The sequence below is a fragment of the Belonocnema kinseyi genome, chromosome 2, assembly GCF_010883055.1.
Source record: "Belonocnema kinseyi isolate 2016_QV_RU_SX_M_011 chromosome 2, B_treatae_v1, whole genome shotgun sequence".
Taxonomy (NCBI): domain Eukaryota; kingdom Metazoa; phylum Arthropoda; class Insecta; order Hymenoptera; family Cynipidae; genus Belonocnema; species Belonocnema kinseyi.
Window position 1 is genome coordinate 150215972 of NC_046658.1, and position 10784 is coordinate 150226755.

Consider the following 10784-nt stretch of genomic DNA (forward strand, 5'->3'; position numbering starts at 1 on the left):
TCGCACACTTTTTTTAAAGGGACTCTCTAGCGCGCTTTTCTCCGGACTTTCTTTGCTTTCCTTTCCTCTTCAAGAGATCCTCCCCCTCATTGGCACTAAAGGCTCTCTCCCTTGCCTGATCTCTTCTTTCGTTCTGATACTTCCCCCTCCCTGACGCGCCACTTGACATCGGGCCACGCTCAACTGGCCGTCGTGTCTTGGATATTTCCTTTCCGTCTACTTCACTACCAGCACTGCCAGTACTCTCGCTGCCCACCTCCCGCTCGTCCGTCGGTAACTGTAACCTATCCATTTACAAAAGTACGCAGTGCCGCCTATTTGCCCTATTTCACCCCTTACATCTCATTCCGAGAACCTTTTCTTACAAAGCGTAAGAAAAGGCCAAAATCCTGAACACAAAACTACCCTGCTCTCTTGCAAACCTAACCTCACTTTCTCTATTTAGTCAAATCCCCCCCCCCCTAACTACAATGTAAATTAATTTTTATCTTCCCAATGAACCCCTCACAGCCGTACTCACCTCCTAGACTTCTACCCTCACACTTCACTCACACCTTCCACACAAACTTTGTAAAAACTTCTCACCGCCTGTCACTACACACTTTCGCACTACCGCCACCAACATGTAAGTCTAATTCACTATTACTTAATAAGACCTTCAGGTTTGTTTGAATTAAAGGAATAATTATTTATTTCAAAGAATATTAATTGTGTCAAAAATATATTTATTTTACAAAAAGTGTTGCTGCATTCATTCCAATAAAGCATTTTTTTACATAAATTAGATGTGGTTTTAACATAAATAAATATTTATTGAGTTGAAATAAGGCCTTAATTTGATCATTACAATCAAATTATTTATAAAAAAGAAACATCCACTTCCACAAAATAACTATATCTTTGAATTAAACTTGATTTGGTTCGAAGAAATTTTTCTTTTAATGTAGAATGCGATGGACACAATTCTGAACAAATATTTCGTCCTATCAAATAATCATTTCAATATGATAAATTCATATTCCTCCAACCTAAATAATTATATATTATAATATATAGGGTCGGCGTTATTTGTCTTAATCATTTACTTCTTTCCATTAAATTTATATGTTGTTAAATTCAATATGATACATTTTATTTAGAAGGTAAATAAAATGTACTTTTAGTGCTGAAATTGTAATAAATAAAAAGCATATATGAGTATAGTTTTTTTTTCATGATCTTTTAATAATTTGGTGGTAATTCTTTTTTTTTTCCTAGTGGTCTTTAATAAATATTTTTTCAATATTGAATTAAATTTAGAAGTTTAAAAATACACTCTGTAGCTCAATATTCTTTGCGGCATAAACAGTCACTTTTTACATGTATTAATTACGCCTCGTATCTAGATTCGCCGAAAATATTCGTGTAATTTTCAATTAATTTTGTTTAACAGTGGCTCGTTTCATCCGCAAATAATGGGTTAAAACTTTAATTCATTACATTTTGATTTAATGGGATTCATGAAGTTTTAATTGAATTAAATTAAATTTTAATTTGAAAAGTAAATAATCAAGAATAACTTTAGTGCTTACTAAATAACAAAATTTCAATAAACCGTGTTTATCAAAAACGTAACAATAATTTCGAATTTTGCGTTTGGAAACTGACTTTCGAAGGTTGGACGTCGAATTTTCGGGAATTATTGACTTGAAAAGTCATTAATTAACAAAATACTCACGAGCGGCGTTTTTCCAAGTGGTAGTGACCTTATTTAGTCAGACGCGTACTTCCATTTAATTAGAGGAGATAGACATCCTGATAAGAAAATTTTATTTAAATCAAATTTTTAAAAGATAAGCACAATTCCAGCCTTTTCATCCCTAAAAAATGGGAATAATGTTCTACTTTTCATAGGTAAAAAGTGACATAATACGAAAATGATAAAACATGCATTTGTAAGAACACATTTTACGATAAGCAAACCACTCACTGCAAGAATTGTGGTACCGAAAATTTCCCAATACTTTTAATCTTTTTTCATTATTTGAATTTTCGTCTATTTTTGTAGTTTCGAAAATTTATAAGACTTTCAAAATTAAAAATTTGTTAACCTACAATATGCCTAATATCTTTGATTGTGATCAAATATTTAAAATTTCTGAAATTTCCAAACTCTAAAATTAGAAAATTGTTTCCAATTTTCTAAAGTTTGTAAACAGATCAAAATTTCTGAGATTTTTAAAATGTTTGAAATTCCTTAGTGTTCAAATTTTTTTCAAAGGATCAAAATTTCTAAAGTTTCTAAAATGTTGAAAAAATTTAATTATCAATATTTGTAACATTTCTAAAATAGTCAAAATTATAATAATTTTGAAAAATTTATAAGATTATAAAATTTTCGCAAAAATTATGAAATTATTAAAATTTCTCAAATTTACTGAAATTTCTAAGATTAAAAAATTTGTTAAATTATCAGAATTTCTAAATTTTTTCGATTTCCGTAATGTGGAAAATTTCGAAAATTTGTTTAAAATTTCTAATGATTTCAAAATTTTCTAGTATTTAAATTTAATACAGCAATGTCCATGCTTGAAAAATAATATATTAAGAAAAAATTCTTGTTTAAAACAAGTATTTATACAAGAAACTTATTTTGAATCAAAATGTTAGTTATCTTGTTTTGTAATATCACCTTACCAATCGCAAATAAATGTAATATCTATCATTTATATTTAGGAAAGAAATTCTAATTCTTCTTCTCGATTTGTTTCTTGCCAGGACGTCTAATTTATCATATTACATTTAAGGACGCGGCTGACCGAAAAATACAACTACTACTTGGGAAAACGTCGCTTCACGAGTATGGTGCTGATGATTGTTTTATTCGACAACTCGCACAATTTTGATGTCCAAACGACAAGAATAGGTTTCCAAATGTAAATAAATAACGTTCAAAAAATTGAAAAAAGAATTTTTTTAAATAAAAATTTGTGATGCAGCGTGAAGCTAGAACTCCAGTTTTGAAAACTCAATATTTTTTTGCGTTTTTCCGTCGAAACGATAAAATTTGATTACCAAACATGACTGAATGATGACCACACCATTCCATTAAACAATAGTTAGATATTTTTTTCTTTTTGTGCTCACTTAATGGGCATTTGTTAAAGGCTCTTGAATTGGAAATCACTTCCACGAACACATGAAAACCAAGTTTCTAATTTTTTTAAACCTAAGTACCATTTTAGAGTAACAGAAATAATAAGTAAATTTTAAAATATTCTAAAAATAATTTCAATTTCTAAAGCTTATTGAAACTTCAGCCTTTGTGTTGAAAATTAAAATACTTAGTTCAAAAGTTTTTTAAAATTGAAAAATGAGGTACTTTATTGAAAATTTATGTATTTTTTTGATAATTTATTCTTTGTTAGAAAATTAATGTTCTTGCTAAAAAAAACTGACTTTTTATTTTATGAATATAATATATAAAATTCGAAAAAAAGTATATTTATAATCCAAGATTTGATTTTCTTTACTAAATTATAGAAACTTTTAGCCAAAAATATTACAATAATTTTCTACTGGATTCTCACTCTGACAATATTGATTTAAAACAAGAAGGTTGAAAGCTGAACCAAAATAGACTAATTTTCAAACAAATTGCATTTATGACAAAAAATGGTTCATTTTTGTTCAAGAAGATTAAATTTTTTCTAAAAAAGGAGAATACTCAAAAAACTAAAAAAGTGCATTTTCAAAAAAAGTGTTCGAAATTCAACCGAATATTTTAATTGCAAACTGAGTAGTTAAATCGTTACCTTAAAGGCTGAATTTTAAAGAAACTTCAAAAATTAAAATTACTCTTAAGATATTAAAAATTTTATTTATATCTCTCACTCTAAAATAAAACTTATTTTAAAAACCAAAATTAGAAACTTGGTTATTATCACGTGTTCTTGGAAATAATTTCCAATTTGAAAGCCTTAGTGTCTTCAATAATGCCTTGAACATTGTCCACGAAGTTAGCACAAGAGACCAAAAATATCCAACTTTTGGTAAACGGGATCGTTTGATCACCATTTCGTAATGTTTGGGAACCAATTTGGTCGCTTGGACGGAAAAACACAAAAAGATATCGAGTTTTTAAAATTTAAGTTCTAACTTCACGCTGCACCACAAATTTAAATCTCTTTTTCAAAAATTCTTCAAACAGTTTTTTGGACGTCATTTTTTAACGTTTGAAAACTCACTCTTGAAGTTTGGACGTCAAAATTATGTGAGTTATCCAATAAAAGAAACATCAGCACCATACTTGTGAAGCTATGTCTTCCCAAGTGGTAGTTGCCTTCTTTGGTCAGCCACGTCCTTAAATAAAATATAATGAATCAGACATCCTGACAAGAAACATCTCGAGAAGAAAAATTCGAATTTCCTTTTTAAAGTCAAGTTATTCTTAAATATTTATTTTACAAATTAAAATTTTAATCAATTCATTCAAAACTTCGTGAATCAAATTAAATAAAAATATTACAAGCAAAAATTATAAGCCATTATTTACGAAATGAAATGATCTGCTGTCGAACAAAATTTTTTGAAAATTAACAAACATCATCCGCAAATCTAGATACGAAAGTTAAAGTAAAAAGTTACAAAGACTTTTCACAGGTTGCTGAATTACCTTCTGGTTATTTCAGTAAAGATAACATTATTTGAAAATATCCTTCTTTTATAACATTTTTTTACTTATTACGATTCTCATTTTGGTATAAATTTTGCAAAAATATACATTATATAGCTCCAACAAAAAATATTTTCATTACGTATATCAAAATGCAAAAAGCCGAAACTTAACGAAATGTAGTTCGTCTTTTTTAAATAAACAATTTTATTATTTTTATGAAAAAATATGCAAGGAATAAATGGAAAAATAAAATTTTTTTTAAATAAGCTCAAATCGTGTCTTAAATGTAGTCCGACAAACTTTTTAAAATCTTTACGATTTATAACTTACAATTCTTTAAAAAATGTATCATTCAGAAATAATAACAATATTGTCATTTTATAATATAACATCTTGTTTTAGATCTCAATGATAACTGATTTTCAAAAATTCCTTATTTTAGCCTAGAATTAAAGTTTTTTTTCTTCAAGAATTACTTCTTTGAGACTAGACAAAATACTTTGAGTTATATGTAAACTTTAAATAGAGTTCGGAATTTTTTCTAAATTTTCAGGTTTAAAATTTTCATTATTTTAGAACACTTCTTCTTACAAGTCAATATCAAAATTTAAAAATAAATCCCCTATTTTTGGTTTGAATCATAATTCTTGCTTTAGATCTGAATAATAGTTTTTTTTTTACAAATTTTCACTTAATAGATCTTCTAGATGATTTTCTATTTTAAAGAAAAAAGTAGATTTTTCGGAAAATTCCATATTTCAGATATGAATAATAGTTTTTTTTAAATCTCTTGTTATAATCTAAAGTCCAATTTTTTTCTGAATGTACTACGCTCCATATTTAAACTTTTACTATTTTAGAAAGTTTCTTGTCGCAAAACAAATTTTCCTTCTTTAAATATTCTTTATTTCAATTCAGAATAGTAATTGTTTTCTAAAATTTCCTCTTTCAAGTTAGAATCGCAATTCGTTTGTTAAATTCCTTGATTATAGGAACTGATATAACTTTTTAAATATTTTTAAATTTAGTTCCTTAAAATTTTTTCCTAAATTGAAACATAGATTAAAACAACTTTTTATCAAGAGGGTCCCCACATCTTTGGGGAAGTTTTTTTCCATTTTGAATCTCTCGAACATATTCAAAGTTTTTTCTCCGTATAAGAACAACGTCGAAATTGTTATTCTGTTTTAATTAACAGTGTATGTATTCAGTCTCTAAACTATTTTTTACAGTCTGCAATGTTCTTAAAGATATTTTCTTAATTGAGGAAGTAGGGAAATTAAACTTAAATATTCATTTCACGAATTCAAATTGCGTGAATGCGATAAAATAAAACACATTAAATAAAAATATTAAGAATAAGTTACGAAATAGATTGAATTGCTGGTAATTAAAATTCATTAGAAACCAAACAAATGTTTTCGGCAAAGCTATACTCGAGGCATAAATAAAGAAAGGCACAATCGATTGTGTTTATAAATAATTCCGATTTTCTCATTTTTAAACAAGATCACTTAAAAAAACATTATCTTGGTGGAGAGGAATTAGCCCATTTAGCAGTATCGAAAATTACCGTCTCATTGTTTAAATATAGATAGAAAGCTATATATATGTTTCATTCTATTAAACTTTTCCTTTTATTTTGACGTAGCATATCAAAATTAGAAAGTCCAATATTTAAGAATATGACGTACACATTTCTGAAAATTCCAAGCTATTAATGAACACTTTTAGGTATTTTAAACACAAATTAGATAAAAATAAGGAAATTACTTTTAATTCTTGTTTATAAACGTACTGCTATATTTGATTATTTTTAAGGCCCAGTCATTAAAGCTGGCAAATAGACAAAATTTTGAGATATGAGATATACAATCTTTCTCATTCCAACTCATTCTTTTTTAAAGATTAAACGAAAATCATAATGCAGAAGTCTTGAAAGTTATTATAAATAGCCGACGAAATTCTTAAATAATTTGTTCATCCTAATATTTTTTGGTCATCGTGAAAAATTAGAAGAAATGAAGACAGCTTTTGCTGCTCTACTTCTCACACTCGTGGAGTTCCTGTTTAACGGATGTAAGTGTATTATAATATTACAATTAATATTTTTAACAATAAAATTTGAATACTTTAGTCATTCATTTAATGTAAACTTCTGTTAACAAAAAAAAACAAGAATCCAACGACCACATTTGGACCACAAAGAACAAAAAAAAACAGAAGACTCCTATTACAATCTGAAATTTTTTTTTTTAAATAATGGTGGGTCAAAAATAAAAACGAGGAAAGAAAAAAAAGGCAGCCAACCACATCCCCTTTCTTCTTTTTTATTTCTTTCGTGTTCTTTATTTTTATTACCATAGTATGCACCAATTAGATTATTGAACGGTAAACAGGATTTTTAATTTGGATTTTAATCTAATTTAAATTTATTAAATTTTGATTAATGAATATTTTAAATATGTAACTTCTCTTTGTTGCATAATAGAGAGATAGTAAGAAATTTGATGAAATTTCACAACCAAAAAATTATATTCCCTACATTTAAATAAATATTCAAAGTTGTGAAATAATAACTATGCTACGGATTTGAATTTTTCTGAATTCAATCTGATTAAATATAGAAGCATTAAGATTATATTTTATTCTAAAAAATTCAACATTACAAAAAATTTGCAAACCTATACATATTCACCGTATTTAAATTTAAATCCTTAAACATTGAAAAATATTATGTAAAGTTGCAAATTTTACATCAGTCAAAAACGCATCTAGCTAAAAACAATTTTAAACGAATTCAGTGAATTGTTATTGTTCATTGAATAGCCAGAGATTTCAAAAAATTTCAAAAGTTTTCTGAATATTACTGGTCACGCAAAATGAAAAATTGGTTAAGAAAAAATAAGACAATTTTCAAAATAAAAATTTGTGATAAACCTGATTTAATATTCTCGTTATTAATTGAATTTCCTTGCAGATAATATTTTTTTTTAATTTGCTTTCTCCTGAAGATTATATTTTTGCTTGTGAACTTTATTACTTGATTAAAAATTTCTCAATTTTGTTTAAGCGACATCCTTTTGAATTGAAGATCAACCCTTTTTGATTGAAAATTTAACTATTTTCGTAGAAAATTTTCTTTTTTCTCAAAATTCATATTTTGGCACCAAAAAGTCACCTAGAATATTTTTAGATGAAAATTTAACTCCTTTTTTGAAAATTAATCTTATTATTTCAAAATGCCATCTATTTTAGTAGAAATTGCAACTTTCTTGAATTAGAATTTAAGTTTTTGGTTGAAAATTCCATAGTTTTGTTGAAAAATCATCCTTTTTGTTTAAATTTAATATTTTGATGTTGAAAAGTCAAAGTGAAGTTATTTTGGGATAAACTTTTTTTTTATTTTGTCTTTTTGATTAACAAATTCGACCTTTTAAGTAGAAGTTCATAGTTTTTTGATAAAAATGCAAACTCCTTTGCTTGACGCTTCAGACATTTTGTTTTGCGATTTTGGTTGAACAATTTTTTTGTCCAAGATTCCTATTGTTTCTTAAAAACTCATCTCTTTGGTTACAATTTTTATTATTTTGTTGGCAACTGATAACAACTGATGGTTGACATTTTTTCCAAAAATACTTATGACGTGAATAGAAAAAAGTTACATTCAATCAATATAACGAAATCTTAAACACAATAGTGCAAGTTTGAACAGAAGAAATAAATTTTTGACAAAAAAAAATATTTTTAACTAAAGTCTTTAACATTTAACCAAGTGGTTCAAATTTCAACAAAGCATGAGAATTTTTAAGCAAAAAGATCAATTTTCTGCCAAAATAGAAAAATTTTCAAAAAAATACATACGTGCATTTTTAATCAAACAGTAGAGTCTTTGACGAGATGAATTACTTACAAAAAGTTCAATAGTAAAATTTTCAATTAAAAAGAATGAACTGCTAACAAAAACTTTTGGGTTTTTTATTATTAATTTTGTTCACATTTAAACACAAAAACGAGAAAAAGGTCAAGTTTGTTCGAAACAGGGGCAAAAAGATGAATTAATGAAAAGAAGAGGAAAAGGTTTAAAAACTATTTGAAAATTGTCCTATTTACTGCATTTATATTGAATATTATGATTTAGTAATTACCTATTAGATAACTGAAAATTGGATGAAAATATATTAATTTATTTGCGACTGTAAATATTACATTTTAAAAAGGCTATAATAATAAAAAACATAAAAAATCGGTGAGTTAAAAAAAGAACCAGGTTGTTTGACATATTGAACTTTTTTTATAACAATGAGATTGCAATTTCTTGATTCTTTGAAATAGCCCAAGCAGACAAATTGATTTGTTTCTGTGCAAATAAGACAGGTAAAACACATAATCACCTTCGTGGCTTATTATTTCCAAATATTAAAAGTGTACACAATTCAAAATTCTAGAATAACACATTTTTTAATGATAAGAATATTTTCCGAATTAAAAAACAAATTAAATAAATTAATAAATGATTATATCTGACAATTATTAGTAAAATAATTTATATCTACTTTTATTAATTTTCTAGATGAAGCTAGATGAATTTATAACGATATTATAAATTTTTTATAGTTTTTAGTTAATTTTTTTTTAACAAACTCAAAACAGATAATTTTTTAGGAAAATATTGTCTTTCTCACCATTATGCTCAGACTTATTTGAAATAAACTGGAATTAGAATTTGGAAACACAAATAGGGCGAAGAATTTGTTGCTTACATAATTTTAGTTTTATAAACAATATCCAACGACAGACGTTATGTTCATACTTTTTGCACGAAAAGAATCCTGTGTTATCTAATGCGTATCAAGGTAGCTGCTCAAACCTACTGACTTGCAAATTTTTGATAACAACTAACAATTAGCTTTGTTATAAATAATTTAAAATAACGAATATAAAATTTACGTCTTTTTTCTTGAAAATAATTTCTCTTACATTTTATATGTATTGAAATAGATTATTAGATTTAACTAGCTGCAGAATATTGTCAATATTTAACATTTATATTTTTTATAAATAATTTAAATGGAAAAGTTGTTAATCAATTTTTTCGGGAAATATTGTCAACAATATTTGAGAAAAAAATGAATTTGGTGAGCTATTTTTAAACGTATTTGATGCAAAAGAATTTCTTTCCTTAAAAAGATGAAAATTTTGTATTTGACAACACAAATAACGATTATTATGAGGCGAAACAATTTTTTTCTGCAAAAGAAGATGATGGTTTTCTATTTTATAAATTAAGTTATTTACATCAAAGCTACATATTTTTTTTATTTTTAAGATAGTTTTGAGCAAGTTTTTTTACGATTAATGTACTAAAATATTTAGTGGAAAATCTATTTTACTTTTGATTCGTGTTTTTAGTAGCCATTTAACCTTTTTAGTTAAAAATTCAACTTTTAGGTAGGAAAATCCATTAAAAATGAAAATACTTGGTTGAAAACTCATCTAATGCGTAAAAGTTTCTTTTTTTTCTGTGTAAAGTTGATACTATTTGATTAAAAATAATTTTTTTTCCTTGAGGATTCAAAAACTTTGTTTGCCATCAAATTTTGGTTGAACAATTTTTTTTTCAAATAATAGTTTTGTTGAACATTCATATTTTAAGTTGAATATTCGTCTCTTTGGTTCAAATTAGAACTATTTTATTAAAAATTGATATTCTTTAATTGAAAATGTTACTCAATAATCACGTTTTTTCCTCAAATTTCACGTTCTTGCTAGAAAATTCAATTTTTCTTTAAATTCATTTTTTATTTTGAATTTATTTTTATTCTTTTAAATGAGATTCTACCTCGTTTAGTTTAAATTTCAAATACATTTTTTTTTTTTGAAAATTTAATTAAATATAATTAAACCTTGTACGCTTACTATTGGGTTTCCCAAATTTGTTAGAGAAAATTTAACAAAAAAAGCAATGGATATCAATTTATTTTAATCCAAAATATTATTCTAAGGTCTTAAATTAATTATTTAGTATACGAGGGTGGATTGATAAGTTTCTGGCCTGACCAAGAGATGGCGCCACTAGGCCTACCTTGAGGTGGCGTTCTATAGTACCATCCTTAGATAGCTTGTA